We start from the raw sequence: 17,226 nt of genomic DNA, 5'->3' as shown, positions 1-17,226 counted from the left end.
TAAATCTTAATACCACAACTACAGATGATGCGAGGTGCTGGATCCTGGCAATTTACTTCACCGGTCCAGAAAATAAGCAAGTGGAGAAATGTCAACACCTTTCTTAAAAGGAAAACTATACAAAGTGCTAATAAAGAGTTAAGCAAATTTGCATTACTGTACTCATGTGCAAGCCTAGTGTGACTGCAGGCCGCCCCCAAGTTGTGCTTGGGTGGTCCTCTACAAATTTGTATGCAGCAATTTATCAGTGGTATCTAACAGTGATTTATGCAGCTGTCAATCTGCCTTCATCAGTACAAGTGAATTGTGGGCACCATCAGCTAATGTGGACTCCTTCACAGTGTCTAAAGTAAATGAGGGCCAAATTAAAAGAAAAACAGTCCAAGGTACCACCCACTCATCTTCTCAGTTCTTTAATGACAAGTTCCCTCTACAGAAAAACATACAGCTGCTCATATGAGACCACACTTACAGAGACTCCACTGTCTAATCACAGACAGCCTGTGAAAGTCAGCTTTCAGGGCCTTGGTTAGAGCAAGGAGAACAGGAAAGGTTGGCAAGGTTCCATCAAAAATGAAAACAGTATTGATGGCAAATAAAATTGACACAGAACCAAATCACTTATGTTTTAGAATAAATAATGATGCATTATATTTTCAGAGAATAACATGAATCATCCAATGATGGCATAACACATATATGTAGCATGTGCCTGGGTCTTTGTTTTAAATAAAACCAGTGCTGTAGTGGATCTTGCTCCAGCCACAAATTATAGTCTTAGCTGGTCGCTGATCCAGCCCGACAAACTCTGGTGCGCAACCACACTGGTGCTTTGCAAAGGGGCAGAGCAGCATCCCTGAGTCATGTGTGAGTGACAGGTAAGTTATTTTTGACTAATTAATATGAAAATGAGTGAGAACTATTTCTTTATTGAAATACTATCAATCAACAAAGGGATCAGAAAAGCAGGCATACTCATACATGCACTCTCACACTTCTTTGGAAAAGATGCTTATATGTCCCTACAATATGAGAAGCTGTTTCCTGCAAGACCAGAAACCTGACCACTCTGAGGCATAATTAATCATCACTGATTTTGATGTAACAGAAAATACGTTTTTCTGCATAAAATTACATCATCATACATGAACTTTCCAAGAGTTACTTGCATTTTCTTGTGCCAATGGAAAAGAAGGAGCTTGTGAAAATAGGGTACACTTTTTCAGCTTTGTAGAGAACATATTTAATATTGCACTTTTCAAGAAGGTAGAATGAAGAAATCACTTGTGGACGTTAGCAGGGTAAAAAGCCATTGTGCCTAAGCACAATGTGTATTAACAGCCCAATTCTGCACAGAACTATCTAAGCCTAGGCAGTCTGGCTGAAGACTAATGTGCTTACCTAAAAGAGTAATAATCCCAAGTGGTTCCAGCTGGTAACACCTCCCAAACCACAGTCCCTTTAGAAGAAACCATTCACCTAGAATTCAAACAGATGCTGATCTTGCCCTCAATCTTCTTAACAATTTGCTCCCAGGTCTAGACGAGGGTTGATGTGCCATGGTGCTTTGCAGGAACCCTCCTGAAGCAGCTGCCATTCAAGGACCAGCACAGGGCCCTGAAATCAAGAAAGTGGTGCTTCAAACAAAGTCCTGTGGTAGATGGACGGACACCAGTTGACTTTACAATCATTTTGCCAGCACTAAACTACCTGTGGTGTCAAAGGCAGGAAGAGGACTGGGCTTAAGAATTCCTAAATTAAGGACTTAAGAATTCCTTAGTTGTCTTAATAGTCATGCCACGATTACAAGAATATTGTGTCAGCCACATTCAGGCTCTGAGAAGATTTGCCACCAAGGACAAATGTATTTAAAAGTCTTTGCCCCATTCTAATACCATGTTCTTCATTTTCTTTATCTCTGGTACTGAACATGGTATGAACAGCTGCAGGGGCTGTTATAGTGATTGTGGCCAGATGTCTCTTTTTTAATTTCATTTTTTCATTGTGAACACCTCTCTTTTTTTCATTACTGTTTAGTACTAAATTAGTGAGCTTTGTCCTTGCCTGAAAATTGCAAGCATTTCTCTTCTCTCCTTGACAGATCTTGGATGTAACAGCACAAAAGAAATCTTCGAGCCATCCTAATTTTAGAAGGTGGTCAGTCATTTACTGTACAATTCCCCAGTGACAGAAAGCAAAAAGGAGCACTTAGTGGTGTTTTGAAGCCTGCAGAAGCACTGAAGGGTCCTGTCTTTGTGCATTTAGTGTAATGCTAGAGAGGGTGGAGGAGTGAGGCATGTGCAAAGACTATTGATCAAAATACATCAGAATGCATTCCACAATTACCTTGTCCTCATTTCTGAGACTATGTGAAAGATAAACAATGGCAAATGGCATTTTTTGCCATCAAAATTAAGAATAAAAAAATTTCTTCCAGACTCCTTGTTTTGCTTAAGTTATCATCAAATATCTTAATTGTGACACATTAACCGAAAATAGTACTCATCCTACCACCATGAAGATGCTCTCAGGGTTGACCAGATGTTGATAGTTTCAATACCAATATAGAAGTGGGGATATTTGTGAGCTAGGTCTTGCAGAATGGTAAAAACTGCCTCTAGACCGCAATTAAATACTTTGGAGCATAATCCTTTTACTAAGTGGTGCTGACTGATAGTAGGAGAGACTATGACTTATCACTTAGGATGGGTTCTTATTCAAATTGGTGTCTCATACTTTCATCCAGAAATCCAGAAGAAGTGAGACCCTGTAAGAGTGAGTGTCTCTTATAAGCAGAATACTAGAACATATTGGTAACACAGTTATATAAAGAACAAATTAAAACAGTAACACATTCTTTCCCTTTGGCAAAAGTTGATTAACTTCATTCTTGATGCACCAGAGTAAATAGAGAATAACCAAATGTTTTTCTATCACAGCATTTTTACATTCCCCAATCATTACTGCATTTGTAAAAGCTTAGTAAATCAAACTTCAAGAAGAGGAATTTTACTAAAGACAGTCTGACTTGTGACGAACCATTGCAGAAGTCAACACAGAAGCAACAGTGCCTACAGGATCCTACTGCAGCTTGAGGGATATATTCTGGGCAGCACATTTCCACTGCCAGTATTTCCAGCCATTGTCAATAAAAAGAAGGCTCACATTAACACCAACACATGGGTCTTACTGCTGTATCCCGGGGCATCCACAAATGTTTGTTGCTGCAAAGGTGAACGAATGATAGTTATATGGCTCCCACATGTATGTAAGGTATATGGCCCCATGTATGTGATAGAATGTAAAATTTTAGGATTCATTGCTCATATGTATCAGATCTGCAATAAAGCAGATATTTAAGAATGCGCCAAACAATATGTTACACTCCACAGAAGAGGAAGTAATATATTAAATTCTTTTTGTATTAATTGGAGAGTTATATTACTTGTCATTATCATATTTATTCAGGTGTTCATTATTCTCCATTAAAAGAGAAACATTTACCTGCTGTGGATATTGCAAGTGCTATAAATTGCAATTTGGTTAATTTGATACATGTTCTTAGCTATCTTGCCAAGTCAGGATTTTGAAAAACATAGATTCAATTTTTAATGACAGTGTAAATCTCTCTGTGAATGAAGAAAAGTGTAAAACGTGCATCTGCATGTTTTTCTTGGTGTGACAAGGGCTCTGGGAGCTCAGGAGCATGTTACCATTGCACAGAAGAGATCAACACAGAGGTCCCTGTAGTTCCACCAAGGACAACACATTCCAGACCCAGGAATAGAATAGGTGTGCCAGTATGGAGCCATTCTTGTGTGTCCTAGCCTTGTTACAATGTAAGGCTATTTATGGTGGATGTCCAACTGTGCAAATATAGCAGTACTGCCTGCAAAAAAAGAAAAAAAGTACAAAACTCAAGCTCATTTGGAAGAGATTCAGAGATCTGTACTGTGAGTCTACACTGGGTGGTGTGATAGTTTGGGTCAAGCAGATGACATTCAGAGCAGCGTGAATGAGCGTGTCCTAACCAAGAGTGTCCACGTTAGAGCACGGAAAGAAAAGAATAATTAATAGAGATAGACTGAAGACCTGGAACCCCTTGAAATCTCACCTGGAGCATTAAATGGTACCAATGGTGCCAAATCAGGTGCAGTCAGGGATAATGTAGTCACAAAAAGTACATGACCTTAAGCAGGAGCTACACTGCAAAGACCTTAAAGAGATGGAGGTCTCCAAAAGAAAAATACTTCCAAGCACTTTATTGTGCTAAATAAAGGCAAATGATTTAAAGGACAGTAGGAGAAGCCTTTCTCTTGGAAAGAAGAAAATACTTTGGTGGCAAAAGCAAGATATAATGGCTGAAATCTAACTCACCATGTTGAAAAGATCAAACTCAGCAGCAGCAAAAGGAAAAGAGAAATAAAGAGAGCTGAATCCAGCATGGAGTATATTTTCAGGGGACAGAAAAATATGCCTAATGAAAAAAGTAAGGCCAGAAAAGCTTGTCAAAGTTTCCATACCAAACAATTTGTTCAGCCAGCAGAACTGTAAATCAGAGACTATTTTATTTTTGGCATAGACATAAATGAAACCTTCTAGTCAGGAAAATATTTTTCATTGTGTGCTGCGTAACCTTGTATTCACAGAGACTTGTTATAACCTAAAAATGTGTCTAGAATGTTCTCCAAATCAGTATAGCTTTACCCACAATCTCCTTGCAGCTCTATGGGTATCTCAACTTTCACAGCTTCTCTTCCTCATGTTTGTTTTCCACAACATCCTGTTCAAACCAGAGAAGAAGTTCTGGCAGCTTTCCAGCAAATTAGCTCAATAAAAACATATTTTGCACAACTTCAAAATGGTTTGCACTGTCCCACTACAAGCAGACACACAGACAGCTGATTTAATCTTTCAAAGGGGCAGAAATAAAGCTGGATATATAAACCTACATCTGAATACAGAGCACTTTTTCCTAAGAACTAACTGTACCTCAAAAGACAAAATGAGAAGAGACTCCTATGAAACTATTTTATGAGTGGATTCCAAAGCAGCAGCAGGATGAGAATACCAAAAATAGTCAGGACTCCAAGTACTTGTTGTGCAGCATTTTAAGTCTTCAATACATTTATTATTTGCACCATGCCACCCTCTCATTAAAAAAAAACCAGACAAATCCTAATTGAAAACATTTTCTTATTGGAGCAGCTACAGCAGCTCTCATCTGTGTAAATATATGGAGTTATTTTTCTCCATCAGCCCTACTGACTAGAGATGCTATCCTTTTTTGACAAATCAGATTTAGATTCATCTTCACATTTCTCCCTGTAGTCACAATCTTACCATGACTATTCATGAGGGCTTAGTCCTGGACTGTGGCCTGCTATCACACTGAACACAAGGTAGATAGACCCAGCCTCTGCTTCAGACTTCTTTTTAACCCAACACAGGCAATTGCAACACAGACCTTGACCTCACATGTGCTGCCTAGCAGGACCTCAATCCCCTAGCAAGACTCTGCATATGCAGTATCAACACCATTCTCATATGCCAAGGGTCTTATGATCAAACAAATGGGAAAGTTGAAAGGCAGATGCTTATGGGAATGTATTTTCATTTCTGTTTCAGCTCCTTATGGCTCATATCAGGACACATCTCTCACCTTTTTCCCCACAAAGGAGACACCACATCCCTCAGGGTGCTCCTGCGATGCCCTTCAGCTCTCTCACATAGCTCCAGTGGCACGGGACCATTTATTGCCAGAGATCCCAGCAACAGCCTAAAATATACCTTCAGGCAAGCTATATTGCTTTAACTTACCCTAAACAATCAACTTTGCATCAAGACTTGCCCCTCTGTTACTTTACTTTTTCAAGAGTGCAACTACTCCCTCAGCTCTGGGCAGATACCACAGTGCCTGAAAAAATACTGTCAATACTGGTCTAAAATCTCAACCCAAATGTAAAATCAATATGAACATCTTTCAATAAGATAGTTTGTCCCTGCTGGAAGTCAGTTGAAGCAATGAAGGAAAATATCTGCTACTACAATTGCAATGTCTGCCTTGACACATGTGGATGTCTTACCATGCTGGAGAAGACCTCTCAGAAGACTCAGGACATGGAGCAGAAAACTACTTAAGTCTCTTCTCTGGGTGAAAAAATGTATTTTGGTAAATCTGGAGCAACTTAGAGAAGTACTGATCCAAAAAGTCACTCATACCTTTCAATTTGAGGAGATCATTTTAGCCCTTCTGCTGGTTTAGAATACCTGCAAAAGTTATTTTGTCCAAAATACAATGAAGATGTCCAAGGTGCTAGGAGGTACTGCAGTAAAAACAACATTTTATTTTACATGGATATACTTCTCTTTCTAGAGTATATCCTCTCCATCTCCAAGCAGGAGCTACATGATCAGCCTGAACAGTTGCAGGGACAGCCACTAACAGGCCTTCCCTGGCCCCTTGTTATGATCAAAAAAAGAAATTGTTTTCAAAGTTGAACTTTCCATTTCTTCTCAGGTCTTAGACATGAAAACAGAAGTTAAAACAGCCCATATAGGAAAACAAAAAGATTAATTGTGCAACAACACCTGACTGTCACTTAGGGTATGCAAAGCAGGAGAAAGAATCATATTTACAGTTTCTGGCTGGTAGAAGGATGGTTTTAATATTGGTGGTTTACCTTATTTGTCCTTTTGAAATCAACTTCATTATCAAAATCTTGAGACAGAAGCTTTCTACGAAACTTCTAGGGTGAGTAACTATAGGATTATATAGCGAAATATAGTGAAATTTGACACCTGTTGGGAAACAATTGCTTTTCCAGCCAGTCTCCAACTCCATGCTGGGGTGGTGAGATGTTCCTCTGTCCTAGCAGAGGCTAATGTCTCAGCTGAGTGCAGACGGGCAGCTCATCACTTCCAGGTCAGTCTCCCACTCCTGTGGGTAGGAGGTAAAAAGCTCCAGAACAAAAAGGCAAACATGTGGATTGTTTTGTATGAACAAAACAATATTTACTACTAACAATATAAAACCAAGATTTTTTTTATCCCACTGTGGAACCTTCTTTTTCCCAGGCTGAACAGTCCCAACTCTCTCAGCCTCTCCTTGTATCAGACATACTCCAGTTTTTTAACCATCTCCATTGCCCTTTGCTGGACTTGGTCCAGTATCTCCATGTCTCTCTTGTGCTGAGGAGCCCAGAACTGGCCCCAGCACTCCAGGTGAGGCCTTGCCAGGGCTGAGCAGAGGAGAATGATCTCCCCCCTTGACCTGCTGCATACACTTCTCCCAGGAAGCTTTTGTTTGCCGGAAAGATACATTGCTGCCTCAATGTATCCCACCTCCACGTTTGGCATCTACACCTTAGCCCTTTTCTGCAGAACTATTTTCCAGGTAATAGGCTTCTGGTGTGTGTCTGGAGTTGTTCCTCCTCAGGGGAAGGACCTTGCATTTCCCTTTGCTGAACCTCATGAGATCCTTTTGAGATCATTTCTCTAGTCTGTCCAGGTCTCTCTGAATGGCAGCATAGCCTTCCGGTTTGTCAATCACTTCTTCCTATTGTGTTTCATTTACAAACTTGATAAGGGTTCAGTCTGTACCCATAATTTAGCAAAGATCTTAATCAGCTTGGTTCCAGTATTGATGCTTGATGTACATCACTAGGAACTGGCCTACAACTGGACTTCATGCCACCAACCAAAACCTTTTTAGCTCAGGTGTTGAGTCAGATTTCAGTCCATGTCAGCAGTCACTTATCTAAAACATATTTCAGCAACTAGTCTATTAGAATGCAGTTTGGAGAAAGCATCAAAAGCCTCTCTGACACCAAGATAAAAAACAACCACTAGTCTCCACATGTCCATTGACCCAATCATTTCATCACAGAAGGCTATCTAGTTGGTCAGGAATGACTTCCCCTTCCTAAGTCTCTGCTAACTGCTCCCAGTCATCTTTATTTCGTAAATGGTTAGTAGTTAGATATTAGCTGGAAATTAACCAGAAACTTGAAAAATCAATAGTGTCAAATAACTATGTCCTATGCTTCATAATTTTTACTACATTATATGCCAAGTCAATATTATACAGCTATTTCAATTAATTTTCTATAGCTGATCATGCATTTTATTCTTATCTCCATTCTCTGTGCTTCTCACAGCTCTTCTGGCTCAATACATCTAATTGCTTAGCTACAACTAGAAGATTGAAGAGTATTTCTGCAGTATTTCAGCCTGCAGTGGGTAAGAAAAGAAATGTGTCTTTACTAACACATTTTAAAAAACCTCAGGAAGAAAATGGTATTTGATTCAAAGCCTTTTAACTCCTGAAGAAATTATTGAGATAGGCTGTTGTTTAGAAGGTAATGACCATCATCTTTTATCTCCCAATTTAACAGTTGTACAGAACTATTTTAATATAAAATAATGTCTGCCACTCTTGTTCCAAGCTCCATTCTGGAAGGGCAGGTATTTTCTGCAAATGCCTAATTTCATATGCCTTCACATGCCTTTGGTTTAATAGTGTCTGAGTCGTCTTTGCTGTTTAGACCACAATTTTTCTATCACATCTAAAATATCCATGAACATTCACCAATACATGCTGATATGAACTATGAGCATTACAACAGCATCAAGGGCAGAAGATTTCTAGGCATCTATAAGTATGCTGTAGATGGAGGAAGTTTCAGAGTCTTGGGTTTGGAAGCACCTCGGTTGTAATCTAGGCACCAGAATCCATTTGGATATATTGCCACCAGCTTGGAGACACACTGGGATATAAATATGAACATGAATAGGCTGTGCTTCTTCCTTTCATTTACCAAAAGACTTTTTTTCTCACCTGGGGAATGCAGCATCCAAATGACCATTTTAAAAAATAAAGTCACAACACACAAAGCCTTGTTCTTGAAACAAAAGGTAATGAATGCTGCTAGAGGTCCTTCCATGTGTTTCAAACTGTGCTAAAAACAATACTGGTCATGTCTTGTACAAGAAAGTCATCCTGCTCATGCTGCTTGCTCTCTAACTGTAACCAGGACAAGTGAATGCTCTGTTTCTTATCAGAGTGCTGGTATCTGTTCCTCCTTTCGGAGAGTGCATCCAGCTGGTTTATGGCTCTCACAGCTCAGCTAAGAGGGTGGGGGAAGGGGATTAGCCCAACATTTACAGTAAATTACACACATTCATCGGCCCCTTGACTTCTACACTGAAGTTCTTGCCTTTTATGGCAGATGTAGGAAAAATGATATAATGGTATGCCATACAACATGTACATAGAGAGCTGAGGATGTATTTCATATATCTTTGTAAGTCTTGTTTTGCAAACTTTTCTTAGGGAATTTGGAATTTACAGTCTGATAAGCAATTTCACTACAAAGGATAACTGAATCTGTATCAGCAGCTACATGCTCAGTCAGAGCAAAAAAGAACAGAGAGAAAATTAAATGATAGGAAGAAGGAGGGAGGGAGGGAGGGAGGGAGGGAGGGAGGGAGGGAGGGAGGGAGGGAGGGAGGGAGGAAGGAAGGAAGGAAGGAAGGAAGGAAGGAAGGAAGGAAGGAAGGAAGGAAGGAAGGAAGGAAGGAAGGAAGGAAGGAAGGAAGGAAGGAAGGAAGGAAGGAAGGAAGGAAGGAAGGAAGGAAGGAAGGAAGGAAGGAAGGAAGGAAGGAAGGAAGGAAGGAAGGAAGGAAGGAAGGAAGGAAGGAAGGAAGGAAGGAAGGAAGGAAGGAAGGAAGGAAGGAAGGAAGGAAGGAAGGAAGGAAGGAAGGAAGGAAGGAAGGAAGGAAGGAAGGAAGGAAGGAAGGAAGGAAGGAAGGAAGGAAGGAAGGAAGGAAGGAAGGAAGGAAGGAAGGAAGGAAGGAAGGAAGGAAGGAAGGAAGGAAGGAAGGAAGGTTGCATTCATTATGCAAGAGTGCAAGCACAGTCCATTAAATTCTGCTTTTTATGTCAGTAGCAAAATTATCCTTAAAGCTGTGATTTTAGTCTGGGCCTGTGCTAGAAAATGAATTTGCATAGCAGTTATTGTTTCATAGAAGAAAAATGAAAAGTGGGTTTTGAATGAAATGATAGTAAAAAGACACCATAGTCTTTATGTGGAGTGGGCTATTGTGAAAGAAGGTTACTGAATTAAATCCTTAGCAGTGTTTCCAGATTATAATGTGAGTTTTGTGAGGGATGGGAGATTTCTCTTGATACATTCTGAGTATGCTTTTGTGCTATAAAATTCTGATAATCTGACTTTCTCGTAGGACTTCAGTGGAACATCTCCAATATTTGCTAAATATGGAGTTGGCCAAATAAAGTTGCATGGAACAGCAAAATGAGGATTATCACACCTAAGTGTGTGGGCATTTGGGATTTCATCTAAATTAATGCGAAGTTGTACAGTCCTGATTCTCACCTCACACATTTTTTATTACAAAGTTGTTCTGTTATAAAACAGAAATTATTTATTTTCCTGTTAAATATTTTGCATAGATACTAGATACTAGAAACTGAATGCAATAACCACAACCACTTAATGCATCTTCTGTTGAGGGAGCACTAACTCTCAGTACCACACCCTTAAAACAGTTTTTCAGGAAAAGTAGAAGTAATGCAAAGATTATGCATACACTTTGTTGTGCCCTTGATATGTGAGTAGGCTTTAACCCCATAGAGCAGTTTAAGTGGATGAAAAAGAAACATATTTAGGTTGCCTGACTGCTATCAATAAATGCAGAAGTGCCAAGCTATGTAACATAAGACTCTTGAGAAAGTGTTAATGAAGTACAACTGGTAAGTTACCAAAAATTTTCACCATACATGTCACACAAACATGGTATAAGCAACTTTACATTACGAAAATAATTAACAAGAATTTTTAGGTGAAATTACTGATTCTCTCAAGTCTTTCCCACCATCATCTTCATAACCCTTCTCCTTCAAATGATGCTATTCATTATTGGCTGTATCCTTATGTAAGTTGAACCAACCCATCTATACAGATTCTGAATCTTGGCTTGGATTCACAAGAGGATTTGGGTGAGGGGAAGCTACATTTGCTCAAATCCATACATATCTACACTTTAGGACCTGCAAATCCTGCAAATTTTCTGACACAAAGTCAGTGAACCTGCTCTGCATAAAAACAAGGATGTCTCACACAGCTCTGTTACACCACCTTCCTTTTTCAATGTAGTAAATAAAATTTTCTTTATTTCTTCTGCACTCTGAAAGTTGACTGAAAGCACAGATTTGTTTTAGGCTAGCTTTGATCAGAATGCTTATCCCTCAGTAAAACTGCTTAAATTTCTCCACTGATATACTCTAGCCTGAGGACTAGAGTATATCAGTGGAAGGTTGAAAGACTTCTAGAAATGCTAATTGACAAGAATGTCTGAAGGTCATTGAGTCCAGTCTCCACCTTAAAGAAGGATTATTACCAGTGCTAGACGATGTCAACCCCCTCTCTACTTTTCTGTTATTTTTAGAGAGTCAGTATCCCATGGCATCTTGCAGCTATAAGATAACACAGAAGAAGAGAGAAAAACTTACTGGAAAAAATCTAAAGACAGTTTAGATTTACTTTGATCTTGATTTTAAAGGATTTCTTATTTTCTGTCATCCAAGAGTTTCTGTGTACAGTAAAAAGCAAATAGGGAATGGGCATGTCAAGCATGCTTCAGAAGGCTGCAGAGAGAATAGTTGTAAGTGTCCACTCCAGAGTGCAAAAATGAAAAATAAAACTATTTAATGTATGTGAGTTAATGTATGTAATAAGCTACAGTTACTGGGTCAGCAGAAAAACAGGCCTTCTTAAAGATTCATATCCTGCATTAATAATTTACTGTTCTTTTGGAAGAAATTACCTAACCCAGCACAGGACAGCAAGAATGAACAAGCCATTGCCCACAAACCTTGGCAGAAATCTTGGAATGAAAAATAGTAGAAAACACCCCCTTGACCCTTTTTCCTTCAAATAATCAGTTTCATCTGATTAAGGAATGCTGAAGAATGGTGGAAAATGCTCTATTTAGAAATCTGGAATTGTGATGGGTAGGAGCTGAAGGATTGTAGCTTCCTTGTGAAAACTTTCCTTGGAGATCGTTGGCACTGCAGTGCAGGTTGGTATGTGCTGGTCAGACACATGTCACACTTCAGCAGGACCAGCAACAACCTAAAGGAGAAAAAAATACACAGCACTCTGAAGGGTCAAAAAAGCAAAGCAAACTTGCAGCTTTGGTGGCAAAAATGTCAATCTTTCCAGAGAAGGCAACAGAATGATGATCAGCAGAGCTGCACTGAACTACGTTGGACTCCAGCAGTTGTCTCCTGCGTCTTCACCCTAAGATATTCTGCTCCAGGTAGCCTTTGTGTGACCTCTGACTAGTCCAAATCATCTATCTCCCCATCATTCCAGACAGGAAGCAGGATTGACTTGAATGAAGCCAATCCTCTCCTACCAGAAAAAAAAGCAGGGTTGCGAGGGGCTGCTGGGTACAGCTATGGTGGCTGGTGAAAAGGACAAGGCATTGCCAAGGTCACCTTCAGGTGGTAACTAACTCCCTGCAGAATTAGTTTGATCTGAATCATTCACAGGTAGCTTTGTGGATGTTTTAGTGATAAAGGATTGCTGTAGATTACCAGATAAAGCAAAATGGAAGAAAAAATTATGGATTTGCAGAGAACTCCAAATTGGCAATGAAATCAGAGCTTTGAATCCACAAGTATATAACTTCTATCTTATTGTTCCATGTATTTGTGGATATTTGTGGGTCATTCTAGAGATTGTTAATCATGCTTGTGTTCAGATGGTTTTTGAATATCTGCAGTGAAGAAGCCTCCACTGCTTCTCTGGGAAATCTGTTCCAGCACTCACACTCAAAATAAAGAAGTTATTTTCATATTCAGACATGTCCCAGTTTCACAAATCCTGCACCAAACTTGGTGCAAGACATGCATCAGTAAAAGGCATTACCAGACAAGTGGAAAGGACAATTTTTTAGGGCTTGGATGAGTAAACTGCATATTTTGAGTTAGAAGGGTGTCAGAGTGGCATAATAAATTACCATGCACAGACACCCAGGGTTGTTGTGAAGGAAACACAAAGGGTAAGTGAAGGAGAGCTGGACTGAGTAGAGGAGGGATAGATTACAAGAGATGACTCTGAGCAGTTATGAGTATACTGCTCTTTATCCACAACCACTCCATTAAGAGCCAGTCTGGATGGACACTGAGATGTACAGAAACACCTAATGAATACATACATCAGTACGTAGCCTTGAAGAGTATATTCTTGTCTGTACCCTAAAGTGCTCAGAGCACTCTATATGTGCATTTAGCTTCTCAAGATTAGCAGTGAGTTATGTTGAGCTGTCTTGAATTCCAGAATGTTAGAGATGGTTGGGGGCTCCTGTGAGTCAAGGATGTTAAAGTTCATAAGCTCATGCATGAAGCATGTGAATCCTCCCCAGTTTAGTTTGAGGGCAGCAACAGGACAAAGGGCTTGTCATACATGCTGAGTCATTGGAAACACAACCACATGAGAGTAGAGTAGCCTATGTAACTGATGTTAGGGTCATATCTTGTTTCTGATGTGTTTCAGCTGGTCCTGATGTGTAAATATAGAGCAGCTGCTTTTCCAAGCTTCATAGAATGCTGTATAGCCAACACAGATGGAATTCTAGAATAACTTTACCTAGAAGGTCCTTTAAGCATAACAATTCACCAATTCAAAGATAACAATTCTTTACCTATGTTACTTCCACATTCACATGGCCAGCACAAAGAGCCAGGCATCCAAACAGAGCATTACAGTCATATAGGATTGCCTTCTACAAGCTAGGAAAACCTTGCTCAATAACTTCTACACCAAGATTATAGTTTCTGTTTGAGCTTTATGCATATCTTTTAGAATGACTCTCCAGTTATGACTCTTAACATGCAGGTATATGAAAAAATATCACTTCTCCAAATCACTCCAAAGCTTAGGCAATTTATCTTTTAAAGATTTCTGTTTCTTTTTTCATCTGCTTTCATCTGTCTCATCCAGGTTTTCAGACACTTGATCTCAATGTGATTTTTTTCTATTAAATCAGATCTGTCACACTCTGAAGCATTTTTCCATGTAAGCATTTATAGTCTGGATTCTAATTTTTTTCTTGGATAAATAAAATAGACTTATTTTCTTAAGTCCTAATGTGTCAGGTATGTTTTATAGACTCTGGTGAGCTTATAAACTTATGAACTTTTTCCTATTTTTTTTCCAGTTTCTTAGTGTCATTTTTGAAGTGAGGACACAAGGTTTCTACTTTGGTTATGCTCTAATTCATGTTGGAGACAGAGATAATAGCCCTTTCCTATTTTGATTGCTTCTTGCTTCTGCAATAAAGGATGGCATTCACAAACTTAATTGCTTTGTTGTCATAAGACCACATGCTTCATCAGCTGCCCAATATGATATTTATGTGTTTTTCAGATTGATCCACAGGGTAAATTTCCTTATTTTATAAGGAGATTGCATCCTTACTGTTTTGCTAGCATTATGAACAATGATGTATTGCTCTATGTACTAGCTGACTCCTATCAGTACATATGGAAGATATAACCAACCCAGTTATTTACAAATTCCTCTTCTAGTATTCTTCCCTACTTTCACCTAGCACTGTTCTTGTAAGTTCTTCACATACAAAAGACATGGAGCATTGTTTGGTCAAAATTAGAACTCTGAGTAGCATACTGGGAATAATCTTCTAGCATACTGGATTCACTTTTTCAATTCTTTTCAAACAGCTTTCAATAAATACCAATTATAATCTCTGTTTTTAATATAGTCCTAAGGCTGGAATGTGTTTCTTTTATCTGCACACCAAATCAGACCCACTCAATACTCTGTTGTTTCTCTTTACTATCCATGCAACCATAAAAATTAAAAGCTCATTCAGATTCTGCAGCATCCTAAGTGTGCTTATTGTCTACAGGACACAAATGTACCAGATCCAGCTTCACAGGACTTTGGCCAGTCTGCTGAGAGCTACTGTTTTCTGCACTAAAAATAGTAGATCTTAAACTGGCTGATGTGCTGCTAAACTGTTTAAATGGCTATTGCCAGTTACCACACATTTTATTTATGGATGTCATGGTAGCACAAAACAAACCCTAGGGCTGTTTTGGGCAACGCTGGTGAAAAATTATCATGATAATGATGATGATAAGCTAGCAGCACTCTTACCTCTCACAAAGATCAAGTTTCATCAGAAGAGTAAGATTAGGTTATGAGGCCTGTTATCAAAATTATCATTAATTATTTGCCATAATAACCCTTCTTCATCTTCCCTCAACACCTACACACATGTACCCATTTATACATATACTGTCATTATCCTGTTTAAATTTAAAAATATTAGCATCAAATCAAAATTTTCAGTCCTCTACTACTCTCTCAGCATTGGTTTATAAGAAAATCAGCAGTAGAAGAGCTTCTTACAGCTAGAGAGTGTTGTATTAATTTCTTCCACTTTGTAAGTCTTATGTGATCATTTCACTGTGCAAATTTTTTAGAATTCCTCTCTTTACCCAACCACATCCATCAGAAATTTTTTTAACCAATACTTTCAGCAAGGTTTGGTATGTCACCTCCTGTCTGTCACAGAGCTCCTGCATCAGAGAGAGTGGGGGCCTTGGCACAGGGCTGTGGGTGTAGCGTGTCACTCACTCGCTCACTCACTCACTCACTCACTCACTCACTCACTCACTCACTCACTCACTCACTCACTCACTCACTCACATCTCTTCCTGCAAAATCCAGTGGCATCAGCTGCTCTGATCTCTTACCTGTCATAATCTAACCTTCCGGGCATCCCTTGATTTTGGTAAACACGCTGTGATCCAGGTGCTTACCTAACCCAGTTCACATGAAACTGTACCCCTGCACTGCGCTGAAGGCATAATGGACCACAGATGCATACACTCTCTAGCTCTGTGAGAACAGCCATCAAAAAGAGATGCCAAACCTGCTGTTCCTGGGACTGGGTAGAAAATGTAAGTACATAAGTACACTTCCTATGTGGTATAAATTAATTCTGTACAAGTCATGTTGCTTATTTCTACCTGTTTATATTCTTTTAGTGTTTTGCTTAATCCCATTGAGAATTAAGTACAAGCTATGCTTTTAAACCATAGCTTCAGTTGATTCCTATGAGTCATTGTCCTGAATAACCTTTGAATGGAAACATAAGGGCCACATAACATACCTGATGTGCAGTTCTAGTGAACCATATTGGAAAAGTGAACAATTTTATGAGTCAATACGCTGATTCTTTAGCCAGAGACACTGTCAAATCCCATCTAAGATGGATGGTAGATCAAAGAGATTGAAGGCTCAGCAAAGTGAAGGTTAACCACACCTCTAAAATGCTTTGATAGTACATTAGTTGCTTTGTTTAGTTTTTCTAGCAGAGATTATCTTACATAAACTCAATTAAAAACACAAAGATAAATTATTGTGAGGATAGTATAAATATTTGAGAAGTTATAAAATAGTTTTTTGTCATTAGGCTATGCATATTACACTAATAATTCAGAGCGATGTTTAAGAATATTTTTTTCAACTAGAGGAATCAGATTAATTTTAAGATGTAAAATAACAAAGAGCTCACTGTTTCAACTGTAAGGTACACTTGGTTAAAATCACACATATGTGATCACACCTCTTCTACAAATGACATTTCTTGATGAGAATGCATTAAGTTTTGTATAGAATGTGATTTCTTAAGGCTTATGAATACATCTTTTCCATCTCAAGCTAATACCCTGGGATGGTTCAGGTACAGAGTATGAGTTCATGATAACTCTCTGTGCACAGTACCCTGGGTCATGACATAAAAATCATGTTTTCACATATGATGCACTTTGGAAGAAGAATGTGCTCTGAAGGATGAGTAACTTGCCAGATTAAAGGAAGACATTTTGTAAGAATCTAGGAGAATAAAGCAAAATAATTGGTTGCCGTTTTATTAAACAGAATAAGCTGCCTTATTTTTAAAACAACAACTTCCCCTTTTTTTTCCCAAATACCGACCTGATTACAGGATTTTGCAAACTTTGAACAGAACTAAGAATCTGAAGTTTCTGTTGGGAAAGCTTACATGAAAAATTTTAGTGTGTTGAACCAGGGAAAAAACCTTTCATTTGGAAGCAGTTCGACAGCACACTGTGGCCAAACTCTGTGGCTTTCAGAAAACTGTGTT

The 17,226-nt window shown here is 38.9% G+C and overlaps 1 protein-coding gene and 1 long non-coding RNA gene across 2 annotated transcripts in view; one reads left to right on the top strand and one right to left on the bottom strand.

The window, feature by feature from the left end:
* Positions 1-365: 365 nt before the first annotated feature.
* On the bottom strand, positions 366-4,459 carry LOC134432452 (uncharacterized). Its single transcript, XR_010031336.1, has 3 exons — positions 4,378-4,459; positions 3,714-3,889; positions 366-1,617 (listed from the first exon to the last, which is right to left on the bottom strand). It is a non-coding gene; the product is annotated as an uncharacterized LOC134432452 (long non-coding RNA).
* An 11,461-nt stretch (positions 4,460-15,920) lies between these two features.
* The window catches only part of TUT7 (terminal uridylyl transferase 7), a 74,208-nt gene continuing 72,902 nt past the window's right edge, over positions 15,921-17,226 (top strand). Inside the window, exon 1 of the mRNA XM_063181220.1 lies at positions 15,921-16,018. The gene's annotated coding sequence lies outside the window, so the exon portion shown is untranslated. The remainder of the gene's footprint in view (positions 16,019-17,226) is intronic.

This window comes from Melospiza melodia, chromosome Z, assembly GCF_035770615.1.
Source record: "Melospiza melodia melodia isolate bMelMel2 chromosome Z, bMelMel2.pri, whole genome shotgun sequence".
NCBI classification, from domain to species: domain Eukaryota; kingdom Metazoa; phylum Chordata; class Aves; order Passeriformes; family Passerellidae; genus Melospiza; species Melospiza melodia.
This window is presented reverse-complemented; position numbering and strand designations above follow the sequence as displayed.